Raw genomic sequence first — 15567 nt, forward strand, 5'->3', positions numbered from 1 at the left:
CACTGTTGGTGGGAATGCAAACTAATATAGCCACTATGGAGAACAGTGTGGAGATTCCTTAAAAAACTGGAAATAGAACTGCCATGTGACCCAGCAATCCCACTGTTGGGCATACACACTGAGGAAACCAGAATTGAAAGAGACACAAGTACCCCAGTGTTAATCGCAGCACTGTTTACAATAGCTAGAACATGAAAGCAACCTAGATGTCCTCTGGCAGACGAATGGATAAGAAAGCTGTGGTAAATATATATAATGGAATATTTCTCAGCTGTTAAAAAGAACACATTTGGATCAGTTCTAATGAGATTGATGAAACTGGAGCCTATTATACAGAGTGAAGTAAGTCAAAAAGAAAAACACCAGTACAGTATATTGATGCATATATGTGGAATTTAGAAAGATGATAATGATGACCCTATATGCGATACAGCAAAAGAGACAAAGATGTAAAGAACAGACTTTTGGACTCTAGGGGGAACGTGAGGGAGAGATGATTTGAGAGAATAGCATTGAAACATGTATATTACATATGTGAAACAGATTGCCAGTCTAGGTTCACTACATGAGACAGGACACTCAGGGCTGGTGCACTGGGATGACCCTGAGGGATGGGATGCGGAGGGAGGTGGGAGGGGGCTTCAGGATGGGGGACACATATACACCCATAGCTGATTCATGTCAGTGTATGGCAAAAACCACTACAATATTGTAAAGTAATTAGCCTCCAATTAAAATTTAAAAAAAAAATGTACATCATTTACCTTTCCTTTTTCAAGAATATGCATCACTCCATTTGCCAGTCTAAAACATTCCATTTTATAGGTATGGAGGAGGGAAGAGGAAAAAGTAATGGCCAATTCCTTTCTTCCTTGTTACTGGTCAGATTCTTAGCAGTTGCCTCTTCTTGGATTTCTTCCACAAAGAAATTATTTTTCTACTTGTTAATTACCAAGCTGATAGTAGACATTTCACTCATAAAAAAACCACCACACTTGTGTTTAAATAACTTTTTCTTTAGCTATTTGTTCAAGGGCTATGTGAGCTCTAAACTGTAATCGGGCTTCCATGGAATAGTCTTTGTAATTTTTTATGTTTTCTAGGGTTTTTGTTGCACTGGCATAATCTCCTTTTAGATAGTATAGAATTCCCAGTTCATAGTAAGAATAAGGCACCAAATAGTGGTCATATTTTAACAATTTCTCCTTTTGAATGACATGACTAAAGTAGTACTCAGCCATTGAATATTTCCCTAAGTATTTCAGACACAGACCTTTCAGTAAATTTAATAAACTTATGTCATCTATGACATACTCTTTATTTGGAGTTTCTTGTAAAAGTTCTTCTCCTTTGTCAATGATTGATAGCCAGGTTGAAATAAGCTCTAACTTTTTGCTTATGACTCGGAAACCACTCCAGGCATACATAAGTTCCAGAATGGGCTGTGCTGTAAACCAGCCTGCAGTTGTCCCATAGCGCTGACCCTTCTCAGCAACAAACTTTTCTATCGGCACAGAAGTTCCTAAAATTCTGATTCTCAGGCTATCCACGCTTAGGAAGAGAGAGCTCATGTCCTCACTTACTGATTTCGCAAAATCAGGAGGAAGCACGGCTAGTAGAGAAGCTTTCATGAAAGAATATACTGACTTGGACCACCTGCTGTTTTGAACCAGCACATGGGCATAGTGGTAAGCCTGCTTCCATTCCAGCAGAAAAATGTGGCACCACATGAGTTCCCAGTAACAGAGGTGATGAAGCTGATTCCATTCATTCTGAATAAAAATGCACTCTTCTAATGTTAACTGGGCATGTTTAAAATATCCTTTCAGCATACTAAAACGTGCATGAAAAAATTTAAGTATGACACAGTTTGGAAATTTCTGAAGGGAGATTAGGAAGAGATTCTCCACAGCAGAATTATGGTTCCTTTCAACACTAAAAGCTATGGAGAGATAATTGTAATAGAACAGTAGAATCAAAACACTAAAGATATTATTTATATGGGATTCAGATGCACTCTCATTAAGCAAAGTCAAGCCTACCTCTCTATCGCCAGAATATCCAACAACATTGAGTAGTTTAAGTGTCCTTGGTGGCACAAGTGATAATAACAAGTTGAATACTCCAAGTCCAAATTTTATGCCTCCAACCAGGTGTCTGTAGGTTTTGCTTTGGTAATCAGGTATCTGTGTTAATACTTGCTGACAGTCTTTATATATTTGGTAACTTAACCCAATGTTGATCCCGCTTTTAAGAAAACTAAGCATACTGTCATCTTGTATAAACATTACAGTGGATTTCAAGATCAAACACTCAGCATAGCAGACTTCTGCATGCAATTCCTCTTCTTTAATAGCCTTTATTCCCTGCCTGCTAACTAGACGAGAAAAATTTATCATCCTAGATTTTCTTCGGAAATTGTTACAGACTCTCAAAGCTTCCTTTGTGGCAGTCATCCCAATCTCTATATCCTGTGGATCAAAAGTCAAGAAGGCCTTGACAACCATAAGGATGCTATAGATTACAGCATGGTATATGCTGTTTTTTGACCATGGATAAATGAGATGTATGGCATCAGAGAATCTGTTATTTAGAAATAAATACAATCCCGTTGTGCATTCTTCCAAGGAAGATACTAAATCCATTGTTGCTGCTGCAGGGATAATTTCATAGGCATCTTCAAACTTGTCCTCCTCCTTATTTACTACCTTACTAAATGATGTAAACCCGTGCTCCATATCGTCTCTCTTATTCAGAGTAAGTGACATATTCGTTTCCCTACTTTAGAGATGTGAAGTATCTGAAGTAGAGAGGTGTGGCCTCAGTGAGGGTAGTTCCTGATCTCCTAATGGGGTCACTTCTTCCACGGCCTGAAGTCTTGCTGTTATAATGGAGGCAGACTTAGAGCTGTGAGGTTCGGTATCAAGATATTCTCATCTATGTCAGACAAAGGGGGGAAAAAAAGATAATTTTATTTACCTAGTTAAAATCATGTGGAACATACTAAAGAAAATATGCTCTTTTAGAACACTGTGAAGCAAATCCTTTGTAAACCAAAGAGGTCCTTTGGGAACCATCCCTCCAATCTATCATTTTCATAAGATCATTCTTTTGTTTATTTGTGTTGCAGAAATGTACAATGATTGCTGAACAAACATAATGAATTCTCTGTAGGAAGACCTTGGGGGCAAGAATCTGGCTGGAAAGAGAAATATATTTGAATATGTTTCTAGTTAAGACTAGAGGAAAGGGTAAGTTGTCCAGACCAAAGAATACAGATTATGAGAATTAAAAACCCAACACCTGTTATTCTTAGTACCACTGCTGTACTTGCATATATTTTCACAGAAAACTAGGTCTTGATAAAATACTATGGTTAGTTATAGAAGGTTTTGGAATGGAAAGTGCTGTGTAAACTAGAAAGATTTCCTTGCATTGTTGCAATTAGGAAAAAAAACTCAAATGCAACAGTTTTTATCACAACACTACTATAAAATCTTGGTAGGAAGGTGGGGTGGATGTGGGCACAATGGAAAACCAATTCCAAACAACAAGTTATTTAATATATTCATAATAATACAATAGGTCCAATTAATCTATTCTTAAAAATAGAAACTGCCAAAAAAAAAGAAACTGCAAGCAAAATGCTTCAATAGTAATTTTCACAATGTTTTACAACAATTAGAAATATAGGTTAAAATGTACTTCAATTTTGTGTTTTTATATGTTAAATGACAGGAGGGGAAAATGAAACAGAGGAGAATAATCAAAGGAAAAGAAAGAGAAAAGCAGAAGGGATACAGATTTTTATATAGTGGGAAGAGAAAATAGGGAAAATATGTTATATATTAAAAAAATAAATAAAGGGATATAACAGCCTCAAAGATACTATTCTACTTAAATTGCTTGTTTTTAAACCTTAAGGTTTAGTTATGCTTCAGTATTAGCAACTATTATCATTATTCATTGTAAAGCTAAGTTAATTACACATTTATCTAAAAGGCTCAGCTCTGAACACATCTTTCATGTCTGTCTTCATCACAGAGTACAGTGCCTGCCTCTTACTCATTAAACTAAATGAATATCATATGACTATGACAGTTTCTGATTTACTAAGATAAATTCAGAATGAAATAATCAATTGCTGTTAAAACTCTAAGAGTCTTCACAGACATAGAGAAGAGACTGTGGTTGCCAAGGAGAAGATGGGAAGTTGGGGGAATGGACTGGAAGTCTGGGGTCTGCACATGTATAGGCTTCCCAAGTGGTACTACTGGTAAAGAACCCAGCTGCCAATGCAGGAGACATAAGAGACTTGGGTTCAATCTCTGGGTCGGGAAGACCCCCTGGAGGAGAGCACAGCAATCCACTCCAGTATTCTTGCCTGGAGAATACCATGGACAGAAGAGACTGATGGGCTACAAGCCATATATACATACATATATATAAACACACACACACACATATATGCTGTGTGCATGCATGCTAAATTGCTTCAGTTGCGTCCGACTCTGTGTGACCCTATGGACAGAATTCCTTTGGTGCATAACAGAAATTAACACAACACTGTAAATACTTCGTTTAAAAACTTTTTTATAAAAAGAAAAAGCTAAACTTGCAGCAACAGAGAGTAGAATGGTGGTTATCAGAGGCTGGGAGATAGGGAAACTGGAGAAATGTATAAACTTGTAACTAGTAGATAAATAAATCCTGGAAATCTACTGCACAGCATAGTGATTATAGTCAACAATATTGTATTATAAACTTCTAAGTGTCTGAGAGACTAGATTTTAATTGTTCTCACCACAAAATAGAAATGATAATTATGTAACATGATAGATGTGTTAGCTAACTCTACAGTGGTAACCATACTGCAATATCCAAATATATCAGATCAACTTACTGTAAACCATAAACTTACACAATGTTTTATGTCAAGAATATATCAATTAAAAATGTATGGTTCTGAAAAAAATCTATAAGAGTCGAAAATTTTAACAGTGAATACAAATAACTAAAGTTCTTAATATAGTAAGAATTGCCATGAATCAATTAGATAGAAGAAACACTCCAACAGAAAAATCAGCAAAGGACAGAAACAAATTGCCAGTGAGCATAATGTTCAATTTCACTGTAAATCAACAAAATACAAATGAAAAAAAATCCATAAAAAAAACAAACTTTGCAGGTTAAAAATATGATAACATCCAATATTAATGAAAGTAGAGAATCAAATACCCTTGTAGGTTAATTAGGGAGGTGTATAAATGGCTATAACCCTTTTGGAGAGTTATTTGGCAATATGCTTTAAAACTTTTATATTTTTTAATACTCTGACTCTCATTTCATTTATGGAATTATTCTAAAGAAATAGTCAGGGATGTGCATCTATACAAGTTGTATACACTTCAGCATTATTTATAATATGAAAATGAAAATAATCTAAATTTCTTACAACAGAGGATACCCATACAATCAAAATCTATGCAAATAGATTCTATAAGATCTATAAGATTATAGAATATTTAATGACTTGGAAAATTGTTTATGGTGTAATACACTATATTAGTTCTCCAGAGAAACAAATCCAATACCAGATACCTGGCAATAGCATAAACATATAAAGGCCATTATGACAAATCTACAGCTAACATCATACTCCATGGTGACAAGCTGAAAGCATTTACTCAGGAACAAGACAAGGATGCCCAGTCTCACCACTTTTATTCAACATAGTTCTGGAAATCCTAGCCATAGCAATCAGAGAAGAAAAAGAAATAAAAGGAATTCAAATTGGAAAGGAAGAAGTAAAACTGTCACTGTTTACAGATGACATAATACTAGACATAGAAAATCTTAAAGATGCCACCAGAAAATTACCAAAGATCATCAATGAATTCAGTAAAGCTGAAGGATACAAAATTAATATATAGAAATCTGCTGCTTTTCTAAGTAATAATGAACTATCATAAAGAGAAATTTTAAAAAATTCCCATTTACCATTGTACTAAAAAGAACAAAATACCTAGGAATAAATCTACCTAAGAAGGGTATATTTATATCTCTATACTCAGAAACACTGATGAAAGAAATTGAAGACAACATAAACTGATGGAAAGATATACTGTGTTCTTGGATTGGAAGAATTAATACTGCTAAAATGACCACACTACCCAAGGCAATCTATAGATTCAAGTACTATCCCTATCAAAATACTTACGGCATTTTTCACAGAAATAGAACAAAAAAAATTTTTAGAACAAATAATTTTAAAATTTGAATGGAGACACAAAAGACCCCAAATAGCCAAAACAATCTTAAGAAGAACAAAGCTGGAAGAATCCACACCCCCAACTTCAGACTATACTACAAAGATACAGTCATCAAAACAGTATAGTACTGTACCTCCCTTGCAGTCCAGTGGTTAAGAATCTGCCTGCCAATACAGGGGACATGCATTTGATCCCTGGTCCAGGAAAACTCCACCAGCTGTGGGGCAACTAAGCCCTTGCACCACAACTACTAAGCCCACACTCTAAAGCCCATGCTCTGCAACAAGAGAAGCCACCGCAATGAAAAGCCCATGCACCACAAACTAGAGAGCAGCCTCTGCTTGCCACAACTACAAAAAGTCCATGTGCTGCAATGAGTGCAGCCAAAAATAAATAAATAAACAAACAATAAAATTTAAAAAGAAAACAGTATGGCACTGTCTCAAAAACAGATACATAGATCAATGGAGAACAGAATAGAGAACACAGAAATAAACCTGTGGGCTTACTGTCAATTAATCTATGACAAAGGAGGAAGAATATACAAAGAAGAAAAAGGCAGTCTCTTCAATAACTGGTGCTGGAAAAACTAGACAGCCACATGTAAAAGAATGAAATTAAAATATTCTCTTACATCATATATAAAAATAAATTGAAAATGGATTAAAGACCTAAATACCTAAATATAAGACCAGATACCATAAAACTCCTAGAAGAAAACATAGGCAGAACACTCTTTGACATAAATTGTAGCAGTATTTTTTTTGCACTATCTCCAAGAGCAAAGGAAATAAAATCAAAAATAAACAAACGGAACCTAATTAAATGTAAAAGCTTTTGCACAGCATAGGAAATCACTGACAATACTAAAAGACAACTTACTGAATGGCAGAAAATATTTGCAAGTGGTATGACTGATAAGGGGTTAATATCCCACATATATAAACAGTTCATACAACTCAACATCAAAAACACAACAACAAACAAACTCAAACAACCTAATTTTAAAAATGGACAGAAGATATGAATAGACATTTTTCCAGAGAGGAAATGCGGATGGCCAACACGCACACATGAAAAGATGCTCAACATCATTAGCCATCAGGGAAATGCAAATCAAAACCACATTTGATTTGTCAGAATGGCTATCATCAAAAAGTATATAAATGATAAATGTTGCCGAGGATGTAAAGAAAAGGGAACCCTGTTCAAGTTGGTTGAGTAGAAGGATGTGCACTCATCTTCTCCTCCAAGAGCACCAAAATCACAACTAGCTATTGAACTAGACAGGAGGGTGCTGGAACCCACCAAAAAAAGATACCCTATGTCCAAAGACAAAGAAGAAGCCTCAGTGAGATGATAGGAGGGACACAATCACCACAATATCAAATTTCAAACCCACCAGGTGAGTGACCCACAAACTAGAGAACAATAGTGCCAAAGAAATTCTCCAACTGTTGTGAAGGTTCTGAACGCCACATCAGCCTTCCCAGCCAAGGGATCCAAAAACGGGACTGGGAATTCCCAAGGAATCTGACCTTGAAGGCCAACAGAATTTGATTATAGGACTTGCACAGGACTGGGGGAAACAGAGACTCCAGGCTTGGAAGCCACAAACAAAATCTTGCCCACACCAAGACCCAGAGGAAAGGAGCAGTGACCTCACAGGAGACCGAACCAAAACTACCTGATAGTGTTGGAGGGTCTCCTGTGGAGCCATGAATTGGCAGGGGCTCATCACAGGGAGGGGGCACTGGTAGCAGCAGTCTGGGAAGGTTCCCCTTGGCGTAAGCCCTCTTGGAGGTGGCCACTAACCCTACCATAGAGCTCCTACACCCCAGGGCTGGGTAGCCTCAGGCCAAACAACTAACAGGGAGGGAGTGCAACCTAACCCATCAGCAGATAATTTGATTAAAGCTATGTTCAAGCTGGTTTTAGAAAAGGCAGAGGAACCAGAGATCAAATTGCCAACATCCACTAGATCATCAAAAAAGCAAGAGTTCCAGAAAAACATCTATTTCTGCTTTATTGACTATGCCAAAGCCTTTGACTGTGTGGATCACAATCAACTGTGGAAAATTCTGAAAGAGATGGGAATACCAGACCACCTGGCATCTTGAGAAACCTTTATGCAGGTCAGGAAGCAACAGTTAGAACTGGACATGGAACAACAGACTGGTTCCAAATAGGAAAAGGAGTACATCAAGGCTGTATATTGTCACCCTGCTTATTTAACTTATATGCAGAGTACATCATGAGAAACGCTGGGCTGGAGGAAGCACAAGCTGGAATCAAGATTGCCGGGAGAAATATCAATAACCTCAGATATGCAGATGACACCACCCTTATGGCAGAAAGCAAATAAGAACTAAAGAGCCTCTTGATAAAAGTGAAAGTGGAGAGTGAAAAAGTTGGCTTAAAGCTCAACATTCAGAAAACTAAGATCATGGCATCTGGTCCCATCACTTCATGGCAAATACATGGGGAAACAGTGGCTGACTTTATTTTTCTGGGCTCCAAAATCATTGCAGATGGTGACTGCACCCATTAAATTAAATGATGCTTACTCCTTGGAAGGAAAGTTATGACCACCTAGACAGCATATTCAAAAGCAGAGACATTACTTTGTCAACAAAGGTCCGTCTAGCCAAGGCTGTGGTTTTTCCAGTGGTCATGTATGGATGTGAGAGTTGGACTATAAAGAAAGCTGAGCGCCGAAGAATTGATGCTTTTGAACTGTGGTGTTGGAGAAGACTCTTGAGAGTCCCTTGGACTGCAAGGAGATCCAACCAATCTATCCTAAAGCAGATCAGTCCTGGGTGTTCATTGGAAGGATGGATGTTGAAACTGAAATGCTCAATACTTAGGCCACCTGATGCGAAGAGCTGACTCAATGGAAAAAACCCTGATGCTGGGAAAGATTGAGGACAGAAGGAAAAGGGGGCAACAGAGGATGTGATGGTTGGATGGCATCACTGACTCAATGGACATGGGTTTGGGTGGACTCTGGGAGTTGGTGATGGACAGGGAGGCCTGGCATGCTGCAGTTCATGGGGTCGCAAAGAGTTGGACATGACTGAGCAACTGAACTGAACTGAACTGAGGAAGGCCCTGTCCACCACAGCAAGACTCAGTTTTCCCATCAGACCCTACCATCAGGAAGCTTACTCAAGTCTCTTAGCCTCCTCCATCAGAGGGCAGATAAAAAAAGCAAGAAGAACCACAATGCCAAAGCAGCTAGAACAAAAACCACATTACAGGAAGGTAATTGAGATGAAAAAGCAGAAAGTTATGTCCCACATGAAGGGACAAGACAAAACCCCAGAAAAACAACTAAATGAAGTGGAGATAAGCAACCTTCCAGAAAAAGAATTCAGAATAATGATAGTGAAGATGATCCAGGATTTTGGGAAAACAACAGAGAAGATACAAGAAATGCTTATAAAAGACCTAGAATAACTAAAGACTAAATAAACAGAGATGAATATTATACTAGGAGGAATCAATAGCAGAATAACTGAGGCAGAAGAATGGATAAATGACCTGGAGAACAGAATGGTGGAAATCACTGCCACAGAACCAAACATAGGAAAAAGAATAACAAAAAAAAAAATGAAGACAGCCTAAGAGACTTCTGGGACAACATTAAGCACACCAACATTCTCATTATAGGAGTTCCAGAAGGAGAAGAGAGTGAAAAAGGACCTGAGAAAACATTTTTATAATAGCTGAAAACTTCCCTCACATGGCAAAGGAAATAGTCAACTAAGTCCAAGAAGCACAGAGAGTCCCAAGCAGGATAAACCCAAGGAGGAACACACTGAAACACATATTAATCAAACTGACAAAAATTAAAGATAAAGATAAAATATTAAAAGCAACAAGGGAAAAACGACAAATAACATACAAGAGAACTCCCATCAGGTTATCAGCTAATTTCTCAGCAAACTCTACACACCAGAAGGGAATGGCACAATATATTTAAAGTGATGAAAGGGAAGAACCTACAGCCGAGAATACTCTACCCAGCAAGACTTGGCTGGGTAGAGTCTGGCTCTACTCTTTTTGTCTGACTATTCTCCATTCAGATTTGATGGAGAAATCAAAAGCTTTCCAGACAAGCAAAAATTAAGAGAATTCAGCACCACCAAACCAGCTGTATGACAAATGCTAAAGCAGGAAGCACAAGAGAAGAAAAAGACCTACATAAAATAAACCCAATTAAAAGAGTAATAGGATCGTATATATCGATAATTACCTTAAATGTAAATGGATTAAATGCACCAACCAAAAGACATAGACTGGCTGGGTAGATGAAAACATGTGCATGAATGCACTTCCACTTACCATCACTCTGCTTGATGCCCCCCCCTCCAAATTGTATATAATTACTTTATATTGTTAGGTTAACCATGCCCCCATTATGGCTTGAAATTATAATCATTCTTTTTGATTGTGAAAGCTGGTAAACATCATTCTATATCACCAAAACTACCATTTAACAGAAAAACCAGTAATCAGTTTTTTAAATCCAGATGCATATCAGAATTATCTTTGAATTTTTTGAAAAATACAAATGCCCACATATTGTTTTTTTTTCCTCCAAAGCTCCAGATATATTTCTAAAGAGCAGCCATATTTAAAAGCAACTGGACTATATGATGATATTTTACTTTTATCTAGCTTCACTTTTTCTATTACATATTCAGTGCTCCCATTTCATTTAGTTTAAGTTTTCCAATTTCTCCATCTCTTCTTTTCTTTGATGTTATTTCTCAAGCCTTTATCAAGCATAGTAGAAAAATATTTGTATACATATATATATATATAAGTATGTATAACATATATATTTTAGAAAACTTATGAGTTTTTGCCTAAAAAATTTATGACATCTTGATTCCACTTGTTTGACTTAGTATGAATAGAATGATAAATTCTAATTTTAAAAATGGATATGCAACAAGCAACAAAAGTTTAGTGTATAGCACAGGAAACTATAGTCAATATCTTATAATAACCTATAATGGAAAATAATTTGAAAAATATTGTATGTGTATATGTACAACTGAATCATCTTGCTGTGCACCTGAAACACTGTAAGTTAACTATATTCAATAAAATATATATATTAAGAAAAAAAAAAGAAAAGGGAACCCGGGTGGGAATGTAAATTAGTGCAGCCACTATGGAAAACCGCCTGGAGGTTTCCCAAAAAAACTAAAAATAGAACTACCATATGATCCAGCAATTCCACTCCTGGGTATACACTAGAAAAAACCAAAAGTACTAATTCAAAAAGATATATGCACCCCAATTTTCAAAGCAGCATTATTTACAACTGCCAAGATATAGAAGCAATGTAACTGTCCATCAATAGATGAATGGATAAAGAAGATGTGATATATATGTATGTATATATAGGCTTCCTTGATGGCTCAGATGGTAAAGAATCTGCCTACAATGTAGGAGACCTGGGTTTGATCCCTGGGTAGGAAAGATTCCTTGGAGTAGGAAATGGCAACCCACTCCAGTATTCTTGCCTAGAAAATTCCATGGACAGAGAAACCTGGTGGGCTACACTCCATGGGGTCACAAAAAGTTGAACACAAATGAGCAAATGAGTATGCACACATATGTATATACATATATTTATACACATTGGAATACTGCTGCTGCTGCTGCTAAGTCGCTTCAGTCGTGTCCGACTCTGTGTGACCCCATAGACGGCGGCCCACCAGGCTCCCCCGTCCCTGGGATTCTCCAGGCAAGAACACTGGAGTGGGTTGCCATTTCCTTCTCCAATGCATGAAAGGGAAAAGTGAAAGTGAAGTCGCTCAGTCGTGTCCGACTCTTCGAGACCCCATGGTCTGCAGCCTACCAGGCTCTCCGTCCATGGGATTTTCCAGGCAAGAGTACTGGAGTGGGGTGCCACTGCCTTCTCCAATTGGAATACTACTAGCCATAAAAAGAATGAAATTTTGCATCTGCAGCAACATGGATGGACTTGGAGGGCATAATGCTAAGTGAAACGTCAGATATGGCAAGACAAATACTGTATGTTATCACTTAAATGTGGACTCTAAAAAATATAACAAACTAGTGAATATAACAAACAAGAAGCAGATTCAAAGATAGTGAGAACAAACTAGTGGTTACCAGTGAAGAGAGAAAAGGCAGGGGGGCATTATAGGAGTAGGAGATTAAGAGGTATAAACTATAGGGTATAAAATAAACTACAAGGATGTTCTGTACAACATGGGAAACATACAATACAGTTTTACAATAACTATAAATGAAGCTTAACCTTTAAAAATTGTGAATCACTACATTGTATACCTTCTCCCTATATAATATTGTATATCAATTATACTTCAATTTAAAAATGGTTTTAAAAAAAGAGCTATTCTAGAATATAGTAGTTTTTATTGTTGTTGTTGCTTTAAATACCAACAGTGTCCCACAGTAAAATGGTAGTAATCTGCAGGTTTCACAAGCAGATTTTTATAATGTAAAATAAATGTTTCACTACAACTCTCAAAGAGTTGAGAAAAAGCCAAAACAAGTTACTTCTAGGAAGGCAGTGCGGTGCAAAAGAAATCTCTATGGACTGAGAATCAGAGGTTCAGATTTGGAACCTAAATATCTATCTATGCAATGTTAGATAATGCAATGTGAAAGTCTCTCAGTCGTGTCCAACTCTTTGCGACCCTGTGGAATATACAGTCCATGGAATTCTCCAGGCCAGAATACTGGAATGGGTAAGCCTTTCCCTTCTCCAGGGAATCTTCCCAACCCAGGGATCAAACCCAGGTCTCCCACATTGCAGGAGGATTCTTTACCAGCTGAGCCACAGGGGAAATGCTTTGTAAATATTAAATGAGCAACAAACATGTGAAATAGTTTCTTAGTAGAATTAATTAATTCCAGAAATATTGAGAATGTAGTGCTGTACAGGCCAGGCACAATGCCAGACAATAGGAATGCATCAGAGAGTAAAACAAAGTCCCTGCCCTTGAGGATCTCACACTGTGATAAACTCACATAGAGTAAATCAAGAGGTTAGAGGCGAGAGGGAAGATAAAGTTGAGTAAATTCGGCAGAGATTGTGGGAGAAGGGCACATTATAACGTTGAAGCATTATTACAAAAGTATTATATTTGTTTATAAAAACACAAAACCTGCAAACAATACAGAAGACCTCACTGTACAGTTAAATGATGAAGGCCCTTTTCTATCTTCAACCAAATTTCACTTCCCAGAGGCAACCACAGTTAACAGTGTGGGAGGTTACATACTAACACAAGATTCTCCCTAGATTAGCTATCCTGTTTAATTCCTCCATTACGACTTCCACTTAAAATATTTATATTTATTTGTATTTAGATTACATTCAATTTTTTACTAGAAGCAATTCAGTCGTAACAGAAAAAAAATTTAAATAACCAAAAGCATGGAAACTACATTCATGATACCACGCACCCACAGACAGCATCATTAAAACCCATGTTTTCTTTTGCAAAATCTTAAACCTAGAATGACAAGTAGAGCCACATGTTCCAATTAACACAACTACTAAACAGTGATTCTCAGATCAAACTTGGAACTCCTTTGTCTCCAAGCCTGTTAATTTAAAAAGAAAAATTATAGGACATTGTAAAATGCAGAAAAATAAAACAAGAAAACTTAAATTACTTTATTAATATAATTTATTTTTACAAAACCAGAATTATTCTGTGCATGCATATCATTTTGAAATCTGCTTTCTTACTTAATTACATAATATTAACATTTTTCTGACATTGAAGAATTCTACAATGTGGTTCTTAATGGTCATAATTCAGTTCAGTTCAGTTCAGTTCAGTCGCTCAGTCGTGTCCGACTCTTTGCGACCCCATGAATCGCAGCACGCCAGGCCTCCCTGTCCATGATCATAATATATGTAACCAATTTATGTGCCATAGCATTTAATCACCCCTTCATGGATCACAGCCTTGTTGTGGTGAAAGGGTTTGCATAACTCAATGAAGTTATGAGCCATGCCATACAGGGCCACCCAAGATGGACATGTCATAGTAGAGAGTTCTGACAAAACGTGGTCCACTGGAGGAGGGAATGGCAAACCACTCCAGTATTCTTGCCACTAAAACCCCACGAACAGTATGATAAGGTAGAAAGATATGACACCAAAAGATGAGCCCCCAGATTGGAAGGTGTTCCATACGTTACTAGGGAAGAGCGGAGGGCAATTACTAATAGCTTCAGAAAGAATGAAGCAACTGGGCCAAAGTGGATATGCTGCTCAGTTGTGGATGTGTCTGGTAGTGAAAGTAAAGTACAATGCTGTCAAGAACAATACTGCACACGAACCTGGAATGTTAGGTCTATGAATCAAGGTATATTGGACATGGTCAAGCAGGAGATGGCAAGAGTGAAACATTGACATCTTAGGAATCAGTGACCTAAAATGGATGGGAATGGGAGAATTTAATACAGATGACCATTGTACCTATTACTGTGAGCAAGAATCCCTTAGAAGAAATGGAGTAGCCCTCGTAGTCAACAAGAGTCTGAAATGCAGTACCTAGGTGCAATCTCAAAAATGACAGAATGATGCTGTCTGACTTTTTTCTCTATTTTTTATTGGGTCAAGTCATGCTTTGTTCTTTACTAGAGATTCTGGATCCTTGAATTTGGAGAACTAGATATGTCTGAAAAAATTGGGGGACAGAGAGGACACACTTTTTCTATCAAGAAAACACATGAGATTTTTTTTTTTAAGTTCTTAGCATTCTTTCACTTTAAAAAATGATGGGAGGAATATTTCAACAGAAAAAAATAGACATAATAAATAAAGGATGGTTTTCCCCAAGAAAGAGTGGTTGGCAATAATTTATATTTTTCTGAGACTGGAGACATTCTCATTCAAGCTCAGACAGATGGACCGTCTTTGTAGTAGGATTTGGGAACCACTGCACTCATCACGCTGCAATTCTAGGTTTAGTCTCATTTGAAAAATGAGGTGGTTAGACTAGTGATCTGGTAGAGAAGTCCTCTTACCTCTGAATTTCAAGGCATTTCTTTCATATACAATCTTACTTTAATTATCTATTTGAGAGTTATACCATATGCATCCATTTGCCATTAGCTTTGAAATAGATTTTATCCATTTTTAAAAGTTTTTAAAAATTTATTTCACTGCACCAAATACAGCATGCAGGATCTTTTAGTTGTGGCATTCGAACACTAAACTGAGGCAAGTGGGATCTAGTTCCCTGACCAGGGATCCAACTGGGCC

The 15567-nt window shown here is 37.1% G+C and overlaps 1 long non-coding RNA gene across 1 annotated transcript in view; it reads right to left on the reverse strand.

The window, feature by feature from the left end:
* Positions 1–739: 739 nt before the first annotated feature.
* The window catches only part of LOC104999947, a 21673-nt gene continuing 6845 nt past the window's right edge, over positions 740–15567 (reverse strand). The window contains exon 3 of the long non-coding RNA XR_826675.1: positions 740–2937. This is a non-coding gene — a long non-coding RNA (uncharacterized LOC104999947). The remainder of the gene's footprint in view (positions 2938–15567) is intronic.

This window comes from Bison bison, unplaced genomic scaffold, assembly GCF_000754665.1.
Source record: "Bison bison bison isolate TAMUID 2011002044 unplaced genomic scaffold, Bison_UMD1.0 scf7180017864366, whole genome shotgun sequence".
NCBI classification, from domain to species: Eukaryota; Metazoa; Chordata; class Mammalia; order Artiodactyla; family Bovidae; genus Bison; species Bison bison.